The sequence below is a fragment of the Zootermopsis nevadensis genome, unplaced genomic scaffold (assembly GCF_977971745.1).
Source record: "Zootermopsis nevadensis isolate Lab colony 2312 unplaced genomic scaffold, Znev_1.0 Znev_ptg000224l, whole genome shotgun sequence".
NCBI classification, from domain to species: Eukaryota; Metazoa; Arthropoda; class Insecta; order Blattodea; family Termopsidae; genus Zootermopsis; species Zootermopsis nevadensis.
In genome coordinates, this window is record NW_028259353.1 from 1 (window position 1) to 25,009 (window position 25,009).

Genomic DNA, 25,009 nt, shown 5'->3' on the forward strand with positions numbered 1-25,009 from the left:
ATTGGACGCACACTAAACTAACCAACCTATGCCACTTACGACTTTCGGTTTTGGACTTCGGGCTTTGGGTTCTGGGATTTCGGCTCTCGGCTTTTGGCTATTGCCTGTCGGCTTTGGGCTTTAGGCATTCTGCACTCCACTTTCAGCCTACGGCCTACCGGCTTCCGGCTTCGGGCCTCCAGCTTCCAGCGACAGGCTTCCGGCCTCCGGCCTCGGGCCTACGTCTTTAGGTTTCGGCCTACGGCCTACCGCCTTTGGGCTTTGGTCTTTGGAATTGGACTTTGGAATTTGATAAGAGATTCAACACATCTAGATACCCTTAACCTACTTCACATGCAGCCTTGACCAACATACGACTCCCAGCTGCTTGAAGCAGCCTCGGCTAAAGCACCTAATCACGTCAGCCGGTCGCCTACATTGGACGCACACTAAACTAACCAACCTATGCCACTTACGACTTTCGGTTTTGGACTTCGGGCTTTGGGTTCTGGGATTTCGGCTCTCGGCTTTTGGCTATTGCCTGTCGGCTTTGGGCTTTAGGCATTCTGCACTCCACTTTCAGCCTACGGCCTACCGGCTTCCGGCTTCGGGCCTCCAGCTTCCAGCGACAGGCTTCCGGCCTCCGGCCTCGGGCCTACGTCTTTAGGTTTCGGCCTACGGCCTACCGCCTTTGGGCTTTGGTCTTTGGAATTGGACTTTGGAATTTTATAAGAGATTCAACACAACTAGTTCCACCCCACCCCCCCACAAAAGACAGAAATGCATACAGAATCAGCACTCTTATTCTGCAGTTGATTGTACACCTACCGACAAATGAGAACACCAGATAATTCCGTAACCCACTTACAACCCAAGAGGCACACTGTTCCCACACAGAAACTTACAGCAATGATTCTTGCATTAAGGCATTTGAAGAGACTAAATATTTGCCATTATGAACTCAAAATCATTTTAGCATTCAAACATTAACTAAACCGAAGCACGACCTCACTACCAACCGAGACAAATATTCCCAATGCCAGTCTTCTTTCACATCTCTAAGAACGTGGCCACAAAGAATTATAGTGCCGACCCAAATGAACTACGTGATGCGCGGAAAGAACAGACCAGAGACATCACAGAACAAACTAGAAACCGAAACTCCCACATGGAAACATCCTCGCTACCAACTCGCTGCACATGAACTACATACGCCAGTCATGGCAGTAAGTTTCCTGTTCTGAAATCAACTCAGTCTGCCAACTGTTGCCGCACATACTCCAATGCTTCTCTGGCAAGCAGTACGCAGGTCAGGTGACACACAGCACGCCGCCCAGTAGAATCTGGAGGAACATTCTATTTCTTGTAATCCGCTACCCCTAGAAAGACAAAATACATTCACATTATACAAATCAAGATTCCTCCGTACATGCATCACACTCCTCTAAGAACAAAAAGTTTTACTTCTTCACACAGTTAACATTTCTACCTCAGCCAATGGACACACTCCTTCCACTTTCACAAGGCAAATTTTGTCATGATCACTACAAACAAACGGATACACAACTTACCAATTCAAATATGGGTATTGACACTCAAACAACAAGCTCCCTCTCTCACAGGCTCATACAAGAGCTCCTGACGTGTGCATGCCGCCCTAGGGAATGATTTCCCCTTCAATACTCTTTCACAAATTTTTGTACATAAACTGCATGTTTAATAACCTCTGCCTGTGTGACACAAACACAAATAAAATTCCAAGCAGAATACAACGTAATTTTATTATGTTCTACATAACTGGAGTAACATAACAGCAGTTCAGTTCAAATACTGGAAGGGAATAATGCTTGAAGCTTATAAGGTTAGATAAATAGCCAAACTCTTTCTTGTAGCCATATGAATGTTACTCCCTCATCCTGGCACTTGCTAAATTGAGGGACATGAATTCATTTGATTCTGCTACATAAATGGCACTAAACCAGAGTCATCACAGCAAAGACAGTAAAATAGTGGAAGCATGTGTGCGCATGAAACAAAATGGCTCTTTCCATTATCTTACACTACTTTTCTTATGCAATAGTTGGCCACCCTGATTCCAGAGTTAATATACACCCTATACATTTTTAAAACCAACAGTAACACCCACGCATCAAGGTCACAGGCACAGGTGATGCAACTACGGCAAACAGACCGGTGGACAAAACAGCCAAGTGCTCAATATAATGCACCAACATCCAGTGAGGTGTTACACAAATATGATTTTGTAAAGAACACGCCTTTTATGCTCAGTTAAAAACCATAATCTTTTTGACACTGATGACCTCTAGAGGTCAAAACCCATTTCGCATTAGCGTCCTTCAAAGTGGAGACAGTTTTGTTTGTATGCAAGGTTTTAAGATTACCTTTCAACCACACGACATGGCTGGCAACCTAAGAAGAATCTTACTTGCAAAGGAAAGCTCCAGGTCATACTGGCACTTACTTGTTACACTCCAGCTGCTACGACTACTTCTGCGCTCACCTTGAAGGCCCCAGGCTGCAACTGTTCCAGTCCTGAAAACAAAAATGTACAAAGTCCTTTGAAGACTAGTTGACTGGATTCCTGACATCACCATCACATTTTCTTCCTATTCCAGACACCAAATTCACCCTGAGCAACTTCTGTGGTAACCACTTTCATCTCTTAATTATTGTTATACACATTTTGGTTAATGTGTTTTTTCAGAAATACAATTATGTGAAAACTGAGCTCCAGAAAATGTTACTAGGAAGTGGAAAATGGCTGAGTGTTAATTGAAAGCACATTATCTTGGACCAACTAAACTCCCACATACAGTATGCACACGCACATAAAGAGGGGGCGAGTGACATGGGGTTTCTTAAGAACACAGGTCAAGTTTATGGTTGAATTTGGGTTGTGATATCATGTGGGCCCGCAAAGTGATGCTGCACTGCTCTTCAGACAAGCACAAACACAGGTGACACAATTTGCCACTCAGCAGACTCTGAAGAATTAAGTAAGCCTCTAGTACAGTGTTCCTAGAATGACAAAAAACATTCACATCCAAAATATCCAGTTTCCTGAATGCATACATACACAAACAATAACAGTAGAGATTCTTGGGCAATGACATTCCAGGCTTTTTACAAAAATAAAGTATGTTACAAACATATTTCCAACTCAGTCCTCAGTTATGAAGATGGCGATATGCGTTCAACCCACGAACAAAGGACAAGTAGCGGCTTTGTCATTACGCGTGAATCGAGTGAAGTTATTTACTTCTCAGAATGGCACGTGTAAAATACCCACAATATTAATGCATAAACGTACTCAATTTCCCTTGCCCAAGTCACATACATTCGAATATGCAGTCAATTTCTAGCGTTCTTCTTCCAATCACCGCCCGCACAACATTCGCAAACAACTCAACACAACACAACCTCAAATTGCAAAAAACGAATATGAACGTACGTTGCAGCGTCTTAAAGGATAACCGAATGACAACAGGAAAACCATAACGATCCACACTGCAATGAATATTCTGATTTAATACCTGGGTCCAAGAGTTACGAAGGGAACTGACCCTCAAAACACAAAGAAACTAAAACAAGGCGGGGTCCTGCGCAAGCGCAAGACATCGTCACTTGCCAGCAGTCACAAGTTTCGTGCAAGCAAGCCGCTCTCTCTCTCTCTCTCTCTAACCGAATTGCTCATGACTGAGCATCCTGACCCCACATGCGTTGCTTCAATAGGCCGTGTTCAATACACTCTCAATAAAGTATCACCACGGTACATAACACAGGAAAGCCGATTTCACTGCACTACACATCACTAGAAAATTATCAGGTCAAGACTTCCGATACACCTGGTGGTTTACTTTCATACTTTTACAGGTTCCCTGTGCTGAAAGAAATATTCTCTGTACATCGGAGAGAAGTAATGATGAACACTTACCCTTTAGACGGGCCGCTGGCACACGCAGCTGGATCTTCCTGCAAGCCAGACAGCTGATCCTGAACAACATGCTTTACTCTCTTTCTTGATGGACCAGGTTCCATTGCTGTGAACATACAACATGTATAAAGAAAATACAAGCAGTTTTCATCTAGGATTTGACATGGGCAATGGAATTTGTAATAGTGAATTGATAAGGACACGGTAGTGTTTGAGAATAATATTACGTTAGATCCCAAAACTGCACAGAAGTCTTCTTTTTTCTGACATTCTCAATACAACAAAGTTAAAAAAATAAATCAGTAATCTAAATGTAGGAATGAAACTGTATGAACCATATGTTCCCCTCAACAGAAATCTTCAGTAAAAGGCAAAAGATTTATGCGAATATCAAGGGAAACCTGAGTTTTTAAATAAGCTAAATAATGTAGAATAAAAAATTAGATAAAACCCCAAGCATTTGGGAAATGTGTGATTATTGACGTTGAAAGAAATACGAGTATAATGAAATAACAGTATGTAACGACGCCATGCTGCAGAATTCCGCCCCAAAACATGTAATGACACACACCCTACCACTTACAATCTGGTACCTTGAAACAGTGGGGTGCTTCCTCAAGTATAAACTTTAACCTTTTGCAGCTGAAACTCGTGCAAATAATATTTAAAAATCAACTTTCTTTTTCTAACAAAAAACAGCCTAATCAACTGGTGAATGCTCTTTAGCAAAATTATCAATGCTGATCAGCCTGCAAACTAGTATACCAATTCATCAATGAAGATGAACATGACAAAAATTTAAACCAATGGCAATGGTATATCACCTACGATAGATGTGACAGACATTAAGAGTGTCCCAAGTTACATCTGTCATTTCCATACGGTTATCTCTGCACGAATATCATAAAATGTAAATGTTGTGCATTGAGGGAATTTCTATAAAAGCCCATATTATATTGGACCAAATTGTATCCTTGTATTTAAATACGTGCTCAAAAGCTGTCATTACAATAAAAAAGTCATTCAAATTCTGAATGAAAGTTCTGTAACAAGTGAATAATATGGGCATGTGAATTCTTGCAAAGCAGAAGCAATCTCCTGACCAGCACATCAACATCCAGTCACAATCCCTGCAAGATTTCAACACTGGTATAGTGAAGATAGTTTCAACAAATGTTCTCAAACAAAATGAACAACAGCAAGACCAGCAACGAACATTCACATAAAAGACACACTGCACCTTAAATTCATGGGCAAGGTCTGTGTTGGAAAAGCTGGCAAACAAATCAAAAGAAAACACAAGATACACACACAGATTTCAAACTCGACGTAACATTTGGGTTGTGGGGCTTCCATAAAAATAAATCTGTAACAGGCACAGTATCTTCACTCTCAGTCTGAAGCCATTTTTCAGTTCACTGTCAATCTTTTCAAAACTTCTCATAGCACGCACCATGACATGAACTTTTGATTTCCTCATTTCTTACTAACTCTGGAGAAAGTTTCCCCATAATCAAACCAGTGTTACTGGACTCCCAGAAAACTATGCCCAAAATACGCCATCAGTAGGTCAGCCTGGTATATGGTGTTCTTTCAAGGATGGAATCACTCAATCCCTATCACATACTTTTATTATAAATTCTGTTGCCCATTTTCTGTTCTCAAATTTCCTAAGTACACGAAGCCTTTGTTTTACTGTCAGTAGAATTTTATTATGATTTTCATCCACCTTCTTTAGAACCCCCACCCCCACCCCACAAGTAAGTTGAAGGCCTATTTCACCTGTGCTTATTTAAAAAATTAGTAATGCATGAATATTCCAAACACTCATAATCAGGAGCTTACTGAACAAGTAAGAACCCATAAATTTCTCTTTCATGACATTATGCAATCATAATGTACAAAGTCAACAGATTTCTAGTACTTTCCTTTTGCAACCATGACAGGCCCAATATAGACAAGTTGGTGGGGAGTGGAAATATTCTACTTGAGTGTGCGCTTTGGAATACAGACAAATCACATATTGGATTAACTGACAATTCATCCTTAAATAGGAATGATCATACCAGACACGGATTACAACTTAATTCAGAAGGCAAGTAGAAGCTTGTGCAACTCACTGCTAATTAGATTAGGTGCAAACTGGATACCTGTAATCACTGATGTAAGATCTAACCCTTCTTTTAGGCTTAAGCCCAAATCTGTCACCAAATACCTGAAAGATGTCTACATCAATGCTAATAAACCAGTTCTAAATTCAGAATACAATCAAGATAACAATTCTGTGGTGCACCATCATAACATAAGAGGACTTTCAAACAAAACTGATCAACTATCAGTGTCCATTAATAATAAACACACACCCTAATCTGTGTTTAACCCAACACCAGAGGTAAAACTTGAAAATGTTACTTTTGGAAGTACTTACTCTAGATGAAACATGGTAAAAGAAGGTGCAAGTATTATTGCCAAAAAGAACCTAAAATTTAATTAGATAAATGTATTGTGTCACTAAAATAACAAGAAATAGATGCTGCATTGTGCAATTGGAATCTAAACATTCCAACATATATGTCCTAGCTATATATAGAGCCCCCACTGGCAATGCTGACTTTCCTAAACAAGTTACAAAGCATTATAAATTATCTTTATAAACCTACAGCACAACATCGTCAACTGTGGTCCCATTATCATCAATACAAATTATCTTATTGAAATTTACAATAAAAATGTGTAAAATGCTCGAGTAGCATCTTCCAATGTCATGGCAACAGTTAATTTCCCCATAAGAATCCAAAATTACTCCATCTGATCACGATGTATGACTTCTAGTAATATTAATAATAAAAAATCGATCTCCAGTTATCATAAGTACAGAATACCAATCAGACTCACAAATGAAGACACTATTAAAGAATGTATCTCTCATCGAATGAAAATTGGGAATGAGTATTAAACAGCCTTGATGTAGATTCAAAATTTAACACATTAATAAATAATCTCTTAAAAATGTATAAGCAAGTTTCACCACCAAAACAGTGATAAAATATCTGAAAAGAATGATTGGATCACAAAGATAAAAAAAGATTAACTAATTTGTCAATAGTGGAACAACCAAATAATGAAAATTCACTGCACGAAATATTTTAAAATACTTACTTCCTCGAGGTCTAAATCAGATTAAATGTGAGAATCAGACTAAACAACCTAGAGCAACCCAACAAAATAAAAGCAGTCTGGAAAACATGAAAAAATTAAATCATGGAAATATTCTACAGAAATATTGACCTCATTAATAAAGATAAATGATAATGTAATAAAAAATATTAAGCTCTTAGCAAATTATTTCAATATTTCTTAACAAATACAGAATAGATTAATAATCACGTTGCAAAAAAGAAGCAGAAGACGAACAAAATATGTTAGTTAAACAATCCCAAACACACGAAGTAGAATGATGGCGCCTTCGTCGTCGCGACCAGAGATGACATTATCAGAAACGCAGAGAGAACCACTATTCTCGTCAGCACTTCAAACACATGTGCAATATTTTTTGTTCTTCCTTTGTGTTCAAGTTGATTTTATTTTTCAAATTGTCTCCCTTTCTCTGTTGTTAAACATCAACTTTTCTCATGTTATACTGTTTAGGCTATCTCCATTCATCCTGTCTTGATTTTGCTACAACTGAAAACTATCCCCCTGCTATTAATGTTAATTTTCAGAATTCTTCATCAAAACATAGTTTATGCTGATTCAATTTGTAACTACATACATTCTCTTTGGTAGAGAATGTTAGGTTCACTATAACACTTTTTCAAATATTTCTGAAGTTGTAAAGTTGTTTCCTGGTCTTTAATATTCACACTGTGTACTTTCTTCGCATTAAATCTCTCCCTATTAAGCTTTTATGCTACTCACTGGTTTTGTAACAGTCACTCCCCAACTGTTGTAACCACTGGATATTGATCGTTATCTCAGTAAATTTCTAAGAAAGCTTTTATATCAAGTATAATTGAATGCTGTCTTTTGTCCAACAAGATGTGATGGATATGACTGTCTCTCTTCCTATCGGGAAACACCAAAATGTATTTATACATGTCTCAAAGTGGAACATCATATGCCTCACAGTCAGACTTTCCAATTTGGAAAATGTGTTATCTAATCACCCTAAACCTCTAAATTAGCACACTAAAATGAAGTGAAATTTTATTTATTTTCCTAATTCTTCTGTTTAGGGTAAAACTAAAGGATTTAATATAATTTAATTTATTTTTCACAATATGAAGCAATTAATTACATTTTATATTTTACGTAATTTTAAACACTGTTTTCAAGGCCACTTTCTCTGCTTTGCCATACCAAGGGTTCAAAAAACACTGCAGAATATCCACCATCCCAACAGGAGCCAAACCTTCTGCTGCATTAAAGATTTGTACCTATTCTATCTTCCTACTTATAAACAGGAACATAGTAAATTAGGACTCTACACTCAAATTCCAAAAATAGTGACCATCTTCATTTTCCACCACTTAAACTTCCTCTTTGGCCTTTCCTACCTCTCCTTCTTGTATCTGCCTAGTCTCTGTTCACCAGTCTACGTTTCTCATCCCCCTATCACGCTCAATCAAATTCAATGTTCACACAAATTCATACCCTGGACATATCAGGACAACCGTGAATGTTAGTATCATGTTCCCACTACCATTTGAGTCCCCAAAGTAACCACTTTCTAGATCGTTGCTAAAACACACACACAATTCCATTCAAATACTTATTATCACCATACAAGGTATCCATACAGCCTACAAACCACCTAATTCAGAAGCTGGCAAAGGAACTGCAACCAACGCTAAACATATAAATGACATACAGTTTATATGCTAAATAACCTATGAATATATCAGCACCAGAAAAACAAAAATCGTTTTCCCTTAACACACAACAGGCTATAAACTCTACATATTCAGCTCTCACAAAGCTACCTGCAAGAAGTGGGGTTCCTTCAATGTTATTGAAGAGATATATTACTGACCGCTGTCTAACAACTGACAATCTTGAAATATAGATAAGACATGAACTGCTCCGAAATCCGTAACACTTGATAACTATAAACAGAAGCAAAAGGGATACAACACTGTACCTCAGACACTTCAATATTCCTGTGACAATCTGACTTCAATGGTCTTATGCCTCGGCCCAGAATTGGAGTCCAGCTAGCAGCCTCAAGTATTCGCATTTAAATCCCTAGTTCTCATACATTAGAGGTTAACAAACTACTACCTCTGCATCTGCACCTCCACATTTCAAACGCACTAAGTCAAGTATGGCTCACATTCCCACAGAACATTCAACCCACTGCACCTCAAACTGAGGTCTCCCCATCTTGGGTTTGTGTGTGATATGTCACTACAGCTACACCAGGCATTGCCAAACATTTCAGCTCACGGGGTCCTCTTCAATGTTTTATGAGATTCCACACAGCAGCTCTCAAATCTCACAGTTTTAATATAAAATTATGTTTCAAATAACATGTCCGACAGCTACTTGTGTACTGCTGTTTAAATGAAATTCACATTTCATTAACATGTGGGAATATACAAGAATAACAAACAAACACCAAGTTTAAGCTTCGGAATTAGTAAAAATAGATGGTTATAATCTTTCATGCTCTTGTGATTGCCCCTAAAACTATTTTACCTCTTTCTAATGTGACCTATCGCAGACACTGACCCTGACACACTTGAGCTAAGCCATGACCAGAAGCCATGTTCCCTTGTGCTATATGCTCTGACCCGACCAATGAGACTTGTTAGCCAGGACAAACAGTAGCCACGTAGATGACACTAAACTGGGTCAAAAATAACAAAATTTAACATCTTCCCTCTTTTTATAAGTCTGCTTCCTCCTCCGAAACCCCAACAATTCCTGATGCATTTCTTGTCGCTTACACCCAAGCTAAAAGATCATCCAGCCTTCATTCGCATTAGAACCACTGAGTTTCAAACTGTTACTTCCTCATATTCATAATCACTCTCACATAAAATATTCAATTACACGACTTAATGGATTCAGGATTGTTAAATGCTCTTTCCTAGATCCTGCTGAAACTCTTATGCTCATTTAAGGTACAATATTATGCTTTCAAAGTTTTCCTATGCATGCTCTTTATGAACATTGAACTGTCTGCAATGAGTCCACACGTCAGGTTAAGGGAAACAAGCAGGAAACAAAATTAATTCAAAATAGACAACGACAATCTCAATCTGACTACTCTCTCCTTTTTATAACATTCAAGACAAAAATCTGACACCAACACGACAAGTGGGCATTAAACAACTGTTTCTGTGTGTGTGTTTACATTCATAGTTACTCAACCTGGTTCACACTCTCACAACCATTTCAGTAACATCCCCTCTTCTTCAAACTACTTGTTAATATGATCTTTGCCATCAGCTTTACATAACCTGTCTGTCCATTAAACAGTACAACTGCTTTATATTGCTAAATTATGAACATTATTGCTAACAAAAATTGTAAAACTGCACACGCATAGCTGCAAAGACATATAACTTTAAACAGAGTAATTCTTTGACAGATCCATAAGAAAATTCTACACTTGCCCTAAAAAAAGGGGAAACCTGGGATTCCACATGGACAACAAAGTATTCCTTACAACAAACAGTACAAACATCATCAATACTGGAAATTACATTTTAACTTTAAACGAAACAGTTTCTGACATGCCTTTAACCACTTTTACAATTTATATATATATATATTCAGAGATTATCAACAGTTTCTCAACACAAAGAAATAGCAAGCTTTGTTCTACAAAGACTTCTGACAGAACAGTGTATGTAATTTCTAATGCTGTGTGAAACCAAGAGATGAATTGTGTAACTATCACTGCACAAGGTATGTGATGTAGATTGGTTTATTTGTAAAGACAATCCCCAATAACTATTTGTCCCAGTGTGAGTACTTTCACCTTTCTTCAAGCATGTCTACCTTGAGGGTTTGTGACTTACAAAAGAAATGGCAATTTCACAAAGAGGCAAGCTTGGCCAATGTAAAATATTGCAATGTCATGCATTTCATGCAGGAGAATTGAAAAACAATTACCAGTAAAGGCGTGTAGAGGCACGCAGTGTTTCAAGTGACACAAGATAAGCAATGATACTTGTATTTTACCAGTCCTCAGACATCCTCCATCCATACTTCTGAAATTCAAGCAGAGTAATATGATCTTCTCAAAAACATTTAGCTGCTATACAGAGTAAAAACAGTATGCAATATTTTATCACAGCCAGTTATTTTAAATCCACGATCACATTCTTTCAAGGCCACTTGCCAAAACTGGGAAAAACTTCCCCAAATCCCTGTAAGACACCTCGATAATGAACTGTGGTTCAATAATGTGCTTGTGCCATTCATCATAGTCAGATGCCATAACAGAGAAGTTACTGGATATTTTATCCACACTAAACTTGATTATTCTTTAATGCATCCTTCTTTGAACACAAGGTATAGCAAATGAGGTTTACAGTAATACACCTTTACTCTAAGTATCTTAAAGCCAGTAATCACTAGGGGTTATAAGGACTAAATTAAAATTACAAATAGGTTGTAAATGCACAATAAGGGTGAAAGATACAGGCACTGTCAATTGAACATTCATGAATCCTTTCAAATCTGAACAACTTTTCAGTTACGCACAAGTCACATGTTGATATTTTAATGCCCAATTGTCTCTAAAAGCAAATATATCCTTATTTGCTCATTCATATCATATAGTGAATTATCACTAGTCTTTAACTATGCTTTTTCATTTTATTATACAATAAGTGTATAGTGAAAAGACACAATCACAACTCGTTTAATCAATACCTACTCATGAACATATAACGAACAATTCATGTCAATAAGGCAAACAGAACAGCAAAGCAATAACTCTGATCTGCCATTAAAAAAACTAACATAAATATAGGTATCCAAGAGCATGGCCCTATGGAAACTATGAAAACTATTCAGTATTGTTTTTGACATACAGGACTGCATATAAATACAAGAATAGCAAATTCCTATATAAATCTTGTGTATTATCATCAGGCATTCAACATCACGACAGTGACTGCAGATGCCTGCACTGTCCTCTTCTTCTGTGTCAAGCAAACGAGATCAAACTTTTAATTACTAAGAAAACTTTGTCTCTGGCACGCAACCTGATATATACTTAAAAGAACTCGACTCTATGATATTCAAACTGCAACATTCACTTCTACTCAACAGACGTCCATCCACATGGTTTCACCCATACATAAGAGATTCTTCACATACAAAAATCAATTCTCCATGAAATTTGTAAATACGGGTTCCAAAACTTTTAATGGTCACATTTCATGTACACTGTATAAGCATGTATGCACTTATTAGGTGTACATATATAAAGACATATATGCATGTATACATAAATGCAAAATGCTGCTCCATCAGTTTTCATTCATGGAAGACACATATACATATCAATTGCATGTAATACATGAAAATAGTAATATTACTAAATATCTCATATAATTTTGTAATTATATATATTTGCTTTAAACACATTAACTGGCTAGTTACTGTTGAAAACAATGTACATATGAAATAAGTTCCCTCTTTCAGTAATGCTTTGCTTTCTTAGCAAACATAATTTTATAATAATAATATATATATATATACATATAAACTATTTGAAAATGTGACTTCCTATATCACCATTCTTGAAAATCAAACATAATCACATAACTTGTAACATAACATAGTCAAAAGTATGATAATGATAAACTTTTCAAAACTGAACATCAGTCAGAAATGACTTGAAGCTTTCACAGTGACTAAATGTGATAAAATCTTCTCAGGCAACCAGCAGCATCAATCTGGAGCAAAGTCCAGCATTTCAGAAACCTACAGGGAATGATGCGACATGTCGCTGCTGTTTCTTGTTAAATACATAATCAATGCAGCCAGACCAATGAATGCATCTGGATCTTTGTGTCAGAAAGACCTGATCAGTATCGTCTAAAATCCACAAATCAGTCAAAAGTACCGCATCGTCTATTTTGTAGGATTATTTCACAGATCATGCAATTTCCAAACTTCTGCACGTAAAATATACAACGCCTCATCAAAATCAGCGTGAATACGAGCGCTTGAAGCATTTCAGTCAGTAATCACTTGTTTCACAGAAACGAGGCTACTAAACAAATGCTGACTCCATACTGTGCTATGGGCTCAAGAAGCCCTCCCTATTGTCATCAGCTAATTTGCAGATGCCTCAACAGCTGTCAAACACGTAAGATCATGCCATATCCATATCCACAAGACAGTCACTGTCAAGTTCATTACTTTTAGCTGGAACTTCTCTAGTTTTTTGTTAAACATTCCAAACATCCTGTTCATTTCACCTTATCAATTTGCTATTATTGCAATGTACGAGGTGCGATCAGAAAGTTTACAGACTGCGCCTATAAAAACCTGTACACTTATCTCAGGTATTAAATTCATCCATCACCCTCGGAGTAGTTCCCAGCGCCGCTGCCAAGCCTGGAAGCATCCCTGGAAATCTTTCTTTGTCAGCCTGTCAAGCACCATCTGCGATTCTGCCTGAATCTCTTCTATCGTCTCAAATCTCCTTCCCTTTAGCTGAATTTTCATCTTTGGCAAGAGGAAGAAGTCACACGGCGAATAAGGAGGGTGCGGGATGACAGCCATGGTGTTTGAGGCCAAAAACTGCCGAACTTTGAGGGCGGTGTGTGCTGGCGCGTTGTCATGATGCGTCGCATGTGGAGTTCTTCCTTTAGAATCAGCTGACAGGTCCCATAGCCTATCCCAACAATGTCGCACAAGTCGTTGATGGTACGACGTCGATCTTCGTAACATTTTCGGGCGTTGTGCTCGAAGATGGTCGTCCAGAATGCTCGTCATCATCGACAGAGGTTCGGCCATTTTTAAAACGTGAATGCCACACAAAAGTTTGCGGACTCCCCAAATGCTTGCTTTAGAATTTCATAGGTTTCCGTAGCCGTTTTGGCGAGTCTTTGGCAAAATGTGATGCACACGCCATTCCGAAATTGCAGGAGGGTCGGTGTAATGCACTACCAAAACGCCCGTAACTAAGAAACAAATGCTAATTCGATGATGCCGGCTGGCACACTGATTCACTATGATTGTAGGCCGCACCCCCTAGCGGCAGAAGCTCGTACTACATCCGGTTCGCCCTCTATTGACACAGTCTGGAAACTTTCTGATCGCACCTCGTAATCTGCAAACCGGATACTGTGCACCTGTTTTCCATTAATTTTTCTTGGAATAAACAGTGATAATTTCCCTCAAATGCACAGCTAACTGATATTCGTAACAGACACACGTTAAATTGCCTTTGAGGTATAAACTGCATTTTAAGTATTATTTACTGCTTACTTAAACCTCACAACAATAATGAATGACAATCTTATTATTAAGAAACAGATAAAACATAAACTGCAAGATTTGAGATTCTCAAATTGGCGAGTATGAAGATGGCTGTCATCCAGGTTGTAGTGCCGTGCTGGTAAACTTTCACCAGAATACACGACGCTACAATGCTGAAGACAGCCATTTTTAATGCTAAAATCCATTCAGAGACACTGGTAAACATCGCACACATTTTAGTGAACAAGGCTTGCAGGCATAACCTTGAAAACATAAAGAAGAAATGTTAAGCTTATTTCAGCAAGCTGATGACAGGATTATAGGAAGAGATGATTCACAGATTTCTTAGTGGCACTCACCTAAAGTAAGCAAACTAAAGTTATTATTGGTGTTTTCCCAGAACTGATAATTGTACCATTTGTGTGTTCATTTTTGTGCCTGTGCGTAACAGACATTTTCAAGCATATACAGTGAAACCTCGATGCATCGTTTCGGCGGGGGTGGGAAATAAAAACGATGAATACGGGAAAGCATTAAAAATTTAAAAAAAGCAATGTTTCTCTTTCAAAGTTACTTCTTTTTACCAAAAAAGTCTTTAATGGACAAATGGTTTGTCGAAACTTTACGTTTTAAGCCAAACAGAGACCTTTCCACATTCAAAATGTTTTCCTCGTCACGTTCAATAATATTATGCGCATAAAAGAAAGACTAAATCAAGCGTATGTAAACGCTCGTGCAATTTGCTGGATACTGCACGACTTTCACATTTCGTAGAAATGTCGTGTCCTTCGGATGAGCGGCACAATTATCTACAAACAGCAAAATCTTTCTGCCTTGTGTGCCCATGGAGGCATCCAGAGAACTTAAGAACGCCGTAAAGATGTCTGTGGTCATCCAAGCCTTTTTGTTGGCGTGATATTTCACCGGACGTTTTTTCATGTTTTTGAAACAACGCGGTTTTAGTGATTTTCCAACTACAATCGGAACCCGTTTGTCACTACCGTCACTGTTAACACACAGAAGAACAGTAATTCGGTGTTTTGCACGTTTTCCCCCGTGGCAAGATTCACCTTTCAATGCCAGCGTCCTATCCGGGAGGGCGTTGTAGAAAAGTCCTGTCTCATCCGCATTATAAATGTCCCTCCAGCAGACTCTCGAGCCACAGCTCCGTTCTTTCCACATCCACAGCAGCACTTTCGCCGGCTAACTTCTTGTAGACCATACCATGTCGTTCTTTAAATCTACTAATCCAGCCATTCGACGCTGCAAAATTTTCAATATTCAGTCTTGCGGCTATCGTCTTGGCTTTTTCCCGCAAGATGTTGCCATCAACAGGAATTCCTGAGGCCCGCGATTGCTGGTACCAAGTGAAGAGGACACTTTCTAGCTCACTGAAAGTTGATTTCCTTCCGGTTTTCCTTTTTTTGCATGAATTACCGCACTTGTCAGTTTGTTTTCGGATTTATTTCTTCTTTGCAATCATTGAATTTAAAGTAGATGGTGCTAATCCAAGGCGTTTAGCAAAGTCGATTCTTTTTTCAAATGCATTTTTCTCCACTTCTTCTATGATTTTTAATCTTTCTAGAAGAATTCTGACTTGTTTTACTGGGCGAGAGATGGTACAGGAATAATAACAAAATAATTAACAGTAGTAACAGGAATAACAAAATATTTACGGGAACAACTACAAAAGTATAGACTGGAACTATAACAGGAAGAATGGAAGTACTGTTACTGCCGAACACGACGAAACGTAGCCGTAGAAGACACTGAACCACTGGAAACGAGATGAACCAGAAGAATGAAAAGTGTCGCCGGCCTTTCCTTTGTACTTATAATAAAAGCATTTGTGAAGAAATTCACACTGCACATGCCATCTGGCATCGCTGGAACGAAATATGAGTGCACCCTGATTAAACTCATAAAATTTCTGACAATGAGCACCGACATTCACTCCAACTATCACCCCTGCACCGCTGACCACTCATTCCAAAAGAATCTGTGCTGGTTGGGCAACATAACATGTTACCGCTACTGCGTATTCCAAAAACATTGTGCGTCTTTCGGTATTAATTTATCTCAAAACCCAGCATTTTAAATTCTCAGAAACGATCATTGCGGGAAAATTGTGGGCCGGGACTAAGATTTTTAGACGATCGATGCCATAAAACGATAGAAGCGGGAAAATATAACATTATTTTATATGGGATGTATCCGGGACCGAACAAAACAGACGATGCATCCGGGAACAATGGATAGACGTTTCACTGTATGTAGACAAAATGTACCAGAAATTAAATTAAATTTACAGCACATGCAATAAGTGCGCTGCAACGATTATAAACAAAAATGATGAACACAACTTCGGACATCTTGTAGGTACAATTATCTGAATCTTATTATGAACCAATAAACAACTTGTCAATAATAACTTTTGCTGCTTCACTTTTGGCTCCATCTTCAGTAGATCCATATCCCACACCTGAGAACATACAGCATCACCTATTGGCATTTCTAACCTCATCATAGCATACACATTCACAAACATACCACTCTTCGTATACCCAGTGCTATGACTCAACTAACCAGTTTCCTGAAGCTTCAAATATTCTTCTTCTTGTTGCTTGATCACAATACACGTGTAGGTGTATAGGCCTCCCACAGCAACACCTCCTACATAGGAAGGAGCCGGCCAATTCCTGGAGAGACACATTGTCTCCAATGACGTAATGGGGTCGAGTGTGATGTCAGAGTTCCTAGCAAACAAAAGGACAGACGGTTATCAGGTCAAGACTTCAGATACACCTGGTGGTTTACTTTCATACTTTTACAGGTTCCCTGTGCTGAAAGAAATATTCTCTGTACATCAGAGAGAAGTAATGATGAACACTTACTCTTCGGAAGCAACTAAGATCCTGTCCAAAACTGATCTAGCAGCTGCTTCTGTTGCTTCCTCCGATGACCCTCCATACCCCACACCTGTGAACATACAGCATGTAGAAAGAAAATACAAGCAGTTTTCATCTAGGATTTAAGATGAGCAATGGAATTTGTAACAGTGAATTGATAAGGACGCGGTAGCGTTTGAGATTAATATTACGTTAGATCCCAAAACTGCAGAGTAGTCATTTTTGTCTGACATTCTCAATACAACAAAGTTAAAAATCAATCAGTAATCCAAATGTAAGAATGAAACAGTATGGTTCATATAAATATTAAAAATAATTTCAAAATTTTCTAGGGAAATTATAGATTACTATGACGACACAATATCATCACCTATTGGTATTCCTAACCACATCATAGCATACACATTCACAAACATAGCACTCATTGAATACCCAGTGCTATGACTCAACTAACCAGTTTCCTCAAGCTTCAAATATTCTTCTTCTTCTTCTTGCTTGGTAACAATACACGAACAGGTGTATGAGCCTTGCTCAGCGAGTCCTCCTTCATAAGAAGGAGACGGCCAATTTCGAGAGAGACACAAAGTATCTAGTGATATAATTGGGGTCGAGCGGGATGTCAGAATTCCTAGCAAACAAAAGGACAGACGGTTATCAGGTCAAGACTTCAGATACACCTGGTGGTTTACTTTCATACTTTTACAGGTTCCCTGTGCTGAAAGAAATATTCTCTGTACATCAGAGTGAAGTAATGATGAACACTTACTCTTCGGAAGCAACTAAGATCCTGTCCGAAACTGATCTAGCAGCTGCTTCTGTTGCTTCCTCCGATGACCCTCCATACCCCACACCTGTGAACATACAGCATCTATAAAGAAAAATCAAGCAGTTTTCATTTAGGATTTAAGATGAGCAATGGAATTTGTAACAGTGAATTGATAAGGACGCGGTAACGTTTGAGATTAATATTACGTTAGATCCCATAACTGCAGAGTAGTCATTTTTGTCTGACATTCTCAATACAACAAAGTTAAGAAATCAATCAGTAATCCAAATGTAAGAATGAAACAGTAAGGTTCATATAAATATTAAAAATAATTTCAAAATTTTCTACGGAAATTATAGATTACTATGACGACACAAAATCATCACCTATTGGTATTCCTAACCACATCATAGCATACACATTCACAAACATACCACTCTTCGTATACCCAGTGCTATGACTCAACTAACCAGTTTCCTCAAGCTTCAAATATTCTTCTTCTTCTTCTTGCTTGGTAACAATACACGAACAGGTGTATGAGCCTTGCTCAGCGAGTCCTCCTTTATAAGAAGGAGACGGCCAATTTCGAGAGAGACACAAAGTATCTAGTGATATAATTGGGGTCGAGCGGGATGTCAGAATTCCTAGCAAACAAAAGGACAGACGGTTATCAGGTCAAGACTTCAGATACACCTGGTGGTTTACTTTCATACTTTTACAGGTTCCCTGTGCTGAAAGAAATATTCTCTGTACATCAGAGTGAAGTAATGATGAACACTTACTCTTCGGAAGCAACTAAGATCCTGTCCGAAACTGATCTAGCAGCTGCTTCTTTTGCTTCCTCCGATGACACTCCATACCCCACACCTGTGAACATACAGCATGTAGAAAGAACATACAAGAAGTTTTCATCTAGGATTTAAGATGAGCAATGGAATTTGTAACAGTGAATTGATAAGTACACGGTAGTGTTTGAGATTAATATTACGTTAGATCTCATAACTGCAGAGTAGACATTTTTGTTCTGACATTCTCAATACAACAAAGTTAAAAAAATCAACCAGTAATTCAAATGTAAGAATGAAACAGTATGAATCATATGTTCCCCTCAACAGAAAACTTTAGTAAAAGGCAAAAGATTTATGCCTATTGTAGGGAAACCAGAGTTTTTAAATAAGCTAAATAATGTAGAAAAAAAATTAGATAAAACCCCACGCGCTGGGGAAACGTGTAATTATTTACGTTGAAACAAATACGAATTACATGAGTATGAATTACAGAATAATAGCCAAACTGATTTCAAGAAAATGTCTTTCATATTTTATACAATAATAACGAAGACATCACAGTTAAACAACTTTTCTTTTACAACCATAACCAAAAAAGTTAAGAGATTTCAAGAATTTCCCTTTCCCACCTGTTGTATTGATTATCAGGGCTAATGAAGGGTAGAAGATGCATAGATAATAAAAAAAGAGAGTTAATCCAAACTATTTTGTTTGGTGCATTCACAGAACTTCACAAACTGCTTAACGTTTCTTACACAACAGACCTTTTTTACGAAACAGTTTGTAATGCTCACTTGTTCTGAAATCTCTTTAGACTCTCCCTCATGACAGCATGAACTTCACTGTCATTTGTCTCACGGCAGCTCTTACAATGTCCGTCTGTCATGTGCCGGAAGTCCACTTCACACGCACCACTCTGAAGCCATTTTTCAGTTCACTGTCAATCTTTTCAAAACTTCTCATAGCACACACCATGACATGAACTTCTGATTTCCTGATTTCTTACTAGCTCTGGAGAAAGTTTACCCCATAATCAAACCAGTGTTACTGGACTCCCAGAAAACTATGCCCAAAATACGCCATCAGTAGGTCAGCAAGGTATATGGTGTTCTTTCAAGGATGGAATCACTCAATCCCTATCACATACTTTTATTATAAATTCTGTTGCCCATTCTTTGTTCTCAAATTTCCTAAGTACACGAAGCCTTTGTTTTACTGTCACTTGAATTTTATTATGATTTTCATCCATCTTCTTTAGAACCCCCAGCCCCACCCCACAGGCAAGTAAGATGTTGAAGGCCTATTTCACCTGTGCTTATTTAAAAAAGAAGTAATGCATGAATATTCCAAACACTCATAATCAGGAGCTTATTGAACAAGTAAAAACCCATAAATTTCTCTTTCATGACATTACGCAATCATAACCTACAAAGTCACCAGATTTCTAGTACTTTCCTTTTGCAACCATGACAAGCCCAATATAGACAAGTTGGTGGGGAGTGGAAATATTCTACTTGAGTGTGCCCTTTGCAATGCAGACAAATCACATATTGGATTAACTGACAATTCATCCTGAAATAGGAATGATCATACCAGACACGGATTACAACTTAATTCAGAAGGCAAGTAGAAGCTTGTGAACTCACTGCTAATTAGATTAGGTGCAAACTGGATACCTGTAATCACTGATGTAAGATCTAACCCTTCTTTTAGGCTTAAGCCCAAATCTGTCACCAAATACCTGAAAGATGTCTACATCAATGCTAATAAACCAGTTCTAAATTCAGAATACAATCAAGATAACAATTCTGTGGTGCACCATCATAACATAAGAGGACTTTCAAACAAAACTGATCAACTATCAGTGTCCATTAATAATAAGTACACACCCTAATCTGTGTTTAACACAACACCAGAGGTAAACTTGAAAATGTTACTTTTGGAGGTACTTACTCTAGATGAAATATGGTAAAAGAAGGTGCAAGTATTATTGCCAAAAAGAACCTAAAATTTAATTAGATAAATGCATTGTGTCACTAAAATAACAAGAAATAGATGCTGCATTGTGCAATTGGAATCTAAACATTCCAACATATATGTCCTAGCTATACATAGAGCCCCCACTGGCAATGCTGACTTTCCTAAACAAGTTACAAAGCATTATAAATTATCTTTTTAAACCTACAGCACAACATCGTCAACTGTGGTCCCATTATCATCAATACAAATTATCTTATTGAAAGTCACCATAAAAATGTGTAAAATGATCGACTAGCATCTTCCAATGTCATGGCAATAGTTAATTTCCCCATAAGAATCCAAAATTACTCCATCTGATCACGATGTATGACTCCTAGTAATATTAATAATAAAAAAGTCGATCTCCAGTTATCATAAGTACAGAATATCAATCAGACTCAGAAATGAAGACACTATTAAAGAATGTATAACACATCGAATGAAAATTGGCACTCAGTATTAAACAGCCTTGATGTAGATTCAAAATTCAACACATTCCTAAATAATCTCTTAAAAATGTATAAGCAAGTTTCACCACCAAAACAGTGATAAAATATCTGAAAAGAATGACTGGATCACAAAGATAAAAAAAGATTACCTAATTTGTCAATAGTGGAACAACCAAGTAATGAAAATTCACTGCACGAAATATTATAAGATACTTACTTTCTCGAGGTCTAAATCAGATTAAATGTGACAACCAGACTAAACAGCCTCGAGCAAAAAAACAAAATAAAAGCAGTCTGGAAAACATGAAAGAAATAAATCAGGGAAACATTCTACAGAAATATTGACCTCATTAATAAAGATAAATGATAATGTAATAAAAAATATTAAGCTCTTAGCAAATTATTTCAATATTTCTTAACAAATACAGAAAAGATTAATAATCACGCTACAAAACAGAAGCAGAAGTCACAACAAAATATCTTAGTCAAACAATCCCAAACACACGAAGTAGAATGATGGCGCCATCGTCGTCGCGACCAGAGATGACATTATCAGAAACGCAGAGAGAAAACCTACTCTTGTCAGCACTCCATTTCCACATCTACGAGCACACTTACAACGTATACCATTATTCGCGAGACTGTATTCAAACGTTCAACAGTCGACATACAAAGTACATCTCCACGATGCATTACCTTGATTTTCGCTTCTACGTTCTTTGGTCACCATACTCGAATACGTCACAAGATTTCGTAAAAGCATTCATAGCACGGACACATCATCAACAACACGAAGCTAAGAGTGCACGTGGTTTACGATAGCAATGAAAGCGACGTCGTGCGTTTAATCGGCCAGAATAAATTGTCAGTGACCTTGAAAGTGGTCGAAAATCAGGTTAAAGTTCTGATACTGTTACTATATAGTACGCGGGTTTACGGAACAATGAAACAACAATAACAAATCAAAATTTATTCACGACGGAATTAGGGGGAGGCTAAATTCCGAAAATGCCTGCTACTGCTCAGTTCAAAATATTTTGTCTTCACGACTGATTTCTAAGAACCTGAAGATTATAATATACGAAACAATAATTCTGCCAGTTGTCTTGCATCGGTTCAAAACGTGGTCTCTCACTCTAAGGGAGGATATTTGGGCCTAGGAGAGCAGACGATGGGGTCTGGAGAAAACTGCATAATGAACTTCAAAATTTATATTCCTCCCCCAATATTGTCAGGGTGATTAAGTCGAGAAGAATGAGATGGGCGGGGCATGTAGCGCACATGGATGAGACAAGAGGTGTGCACCGGGTACTGGTTGGGATACCCGAAGGGAAGAGACCGCTGGGTAGACCTAGACGTAGATGGGAGGATAATGTCAGGCGGGATCTATGGGAGACAGAAGTTGAAGGAGCCTGGATTTTGTTGGCCCAGGACAGGGCTTTGGTTAATTCGGTGATGAACCTTCGGGTTCGGTAAGCCATATAGTCAATTAGTTGGCGTCATAAGATATCATTTGCAAATAATATGTCGTGTAATTTGAAAGATGCAGTGTTGACAACCTTCTCTGACCCTTCAAAGTCCGGGCGTGCTGACCTCAGCGGGCCATTTGCAGCTGTGCATGTAATTGAAGACGAAACAATAAACTTGTCTTCAGTGGACAAGATAAAGACTTCCTGTCGCCCATATCAAAACAGTTGGTGATGGAAATCTTGAAAATGTATAAAAAGGTTTGCAATAACTACAAAATGCTTACCAAACCCCTTTCATCTTCTTATAGCTAATTACGTCTGTGTTACATTTGGTTAGTATCAGCCCTATAATTAGATGCGCGTACATAGGTATTCAACAATTAGTGAGATGCCAAGGTAACCCGCTCTAAAAAATGTCGAGCAAATGTGTGGAAACAAGCGCCGAAGTTGAGGCTTGAGTCATTAAATTGGTAATATTTGTCTCCTTGGCAACCTTAGATTTGTGCTGATGAGGAAATATCTTGATCACGTCCTGCTTGCAAAATGGCGAATTAAACACGTCCATGACGCAAAACCTTCTCTGAATACTTTGATATTCAGCTAGTCAAGAAATTTGTTTCTACAAAGGCTCATTTCCACGCTCACAGAAGATTAGGAGAGAAATGCATCTGCCAGAACATCATGCAGAAGTGATGGAATGATGACTGTAGGTGCTAAGGAGCTAGTTACTATGAGAAACTGGCAGAGTGCTGAGGCCACCAACCTGGTCACAAATACTTAGACACTCTGTACTGTGGACGTGGGGATTCCCCACTAAGTAAAGGAGAGCGCACCAAAATGCCTTACCTTGAGGAAACATCTCTCCATGACACACCAGCAGCAATCTCTATGAAACAACTTTAACAAGCAGAAACAGAACAGAATAAAGAATGCAACTTACCACAGAGGCCATTCCACAAAACAATACCTTTATATCTGACATTACGTCAATAAACAGTTTTACGATATGCGTTTTAGTGCACGCTGATTACTGAATTGACAGCGTGTCTACACAACAATTTCGGATTGTGGTCACAATGTTTATTAAGATCCCGGGACCCCTTCAACATGATAATCATATGCTGATTGACTACCCAATATCAAGATCAATAAGGTACCTTCTACCTCCAAGATTCATACGGAAAGGAATCTTCACTCACAGATGGCTCGAACACAAACATCCTGCAAAAGAGCTACACCACTTAAATTCCTCTCCCTTCCATTTCAGCATGTGCTTCTAAACCTGGTGAAAAAACTGTGTTTCTACTCTAGCTCAGACATCCCATGCTTCCTGGTAAATAACTCATATGAATAATCGTAAAGCATTTGCAATGGGTCCATGCGAAAGTTATCTGCTTCAAACATGTACACGACTTAGCAGTCTTGTCTCTTACATTCAAGCACTTAAAGAGACAATAGTGAAGATTAAAAATTAAGGTTTAAGCATGTAGTGGTCCTCAATAAACCATTCAACTTAAAAAAAATTTGTGCTGATGCAGTGTCAACCTCAATATATGTCAATAAATGTTTACCAGTCTGATAGCTTTTCTGATAAAGATTCATATGCAAAGGAATCTTTACTAACAGACAGCTCGAACACTCTAATATTTTAACAAACATCTTGCAAAAGAGCTATACCACAAGAAATACAACAACCAAGTTACAAAGGGCATTGTAATGATAAACAGTGCCACATATTCTTGGACAGACTTAACTCTATCACATGACAAGCACATCTAATACATCATATTGCTAGTGTACTTACACAATGCACGTCAAATTGAGACAGATACATCTGTAGAAGACAGGAGTGCCCTTCATGATCTCAGCCAATTTTCTGTTGAGATATGAAGTGAGCCTGCCAAGTGTACTGAACATAATCCACTGATTTCCTGGCAAGCAGTAGGCTGGTCAGGTGGCAGACAGCTTTCCCCCGAGTAAAATCCCAAGGATCAATTAATCTTCTTCTCCTCAGCTATTCCCATATTCTGTTTATTCCTGTGTCCCACTGCCTCAATTCCTACACTTGACCACCAATAAGAACACACGTAACTGTTGTTGTCAGTAACTTGCAAACGTTGTATTAAGAAGTAAAATATTACAACCTTTTGCGCTGCAGTGGCGTAACGCCGTCACGTCAATTGCCAGCTGACACTGGGTTACAAATTGTTAAAGAAGTTGCAA

General features: G+C 38.2%; 1 long non-coding RNA gene, 1 other non-coding gene and 1 pseudogene across 2 annotated transcripts; all 3 read right to left on the reverse strand.

Annotated features, from left to right (window-relative positions):
- Positions 1-4,230: 4,230 nt before the first annotated feature.
- Positions 4,231-4,343, reverse strand: LOC147870670 (U5 spliceosomal RNA; annotated as a pseudogene).
- A 14,773-nt stretch (positions 4,344-19,116) lies between these two features.
- Positions 19,117-19,230, reverse strand: LOC147870671 (U5 spliceosomal RNA). Its single transcript, XR_015533254.1, has one exon. It is a non-coding gene; the product is annotated as a U5 spliceosomal RNA (small nuclear RNA).
- Positions 19,231-19,658: 428 nt separating this feature from the next.
- LOC147870672 (uncharacterized) lies at positions 19,659-20,796 on the reverse strand. The gene is made up of 2 exons (XR_015533251.1): positions 20,526-20,796; positions 19,659-19,765 (listed from the first exon to the last, which is right to left on the reverse strand). It is a non-coding gene; the product is annotated as an uncharacterized LOC147870672 (long non-coding RNA).
- Positions 20,797-25,009: the final 4,213 nt, after the last annotated feature.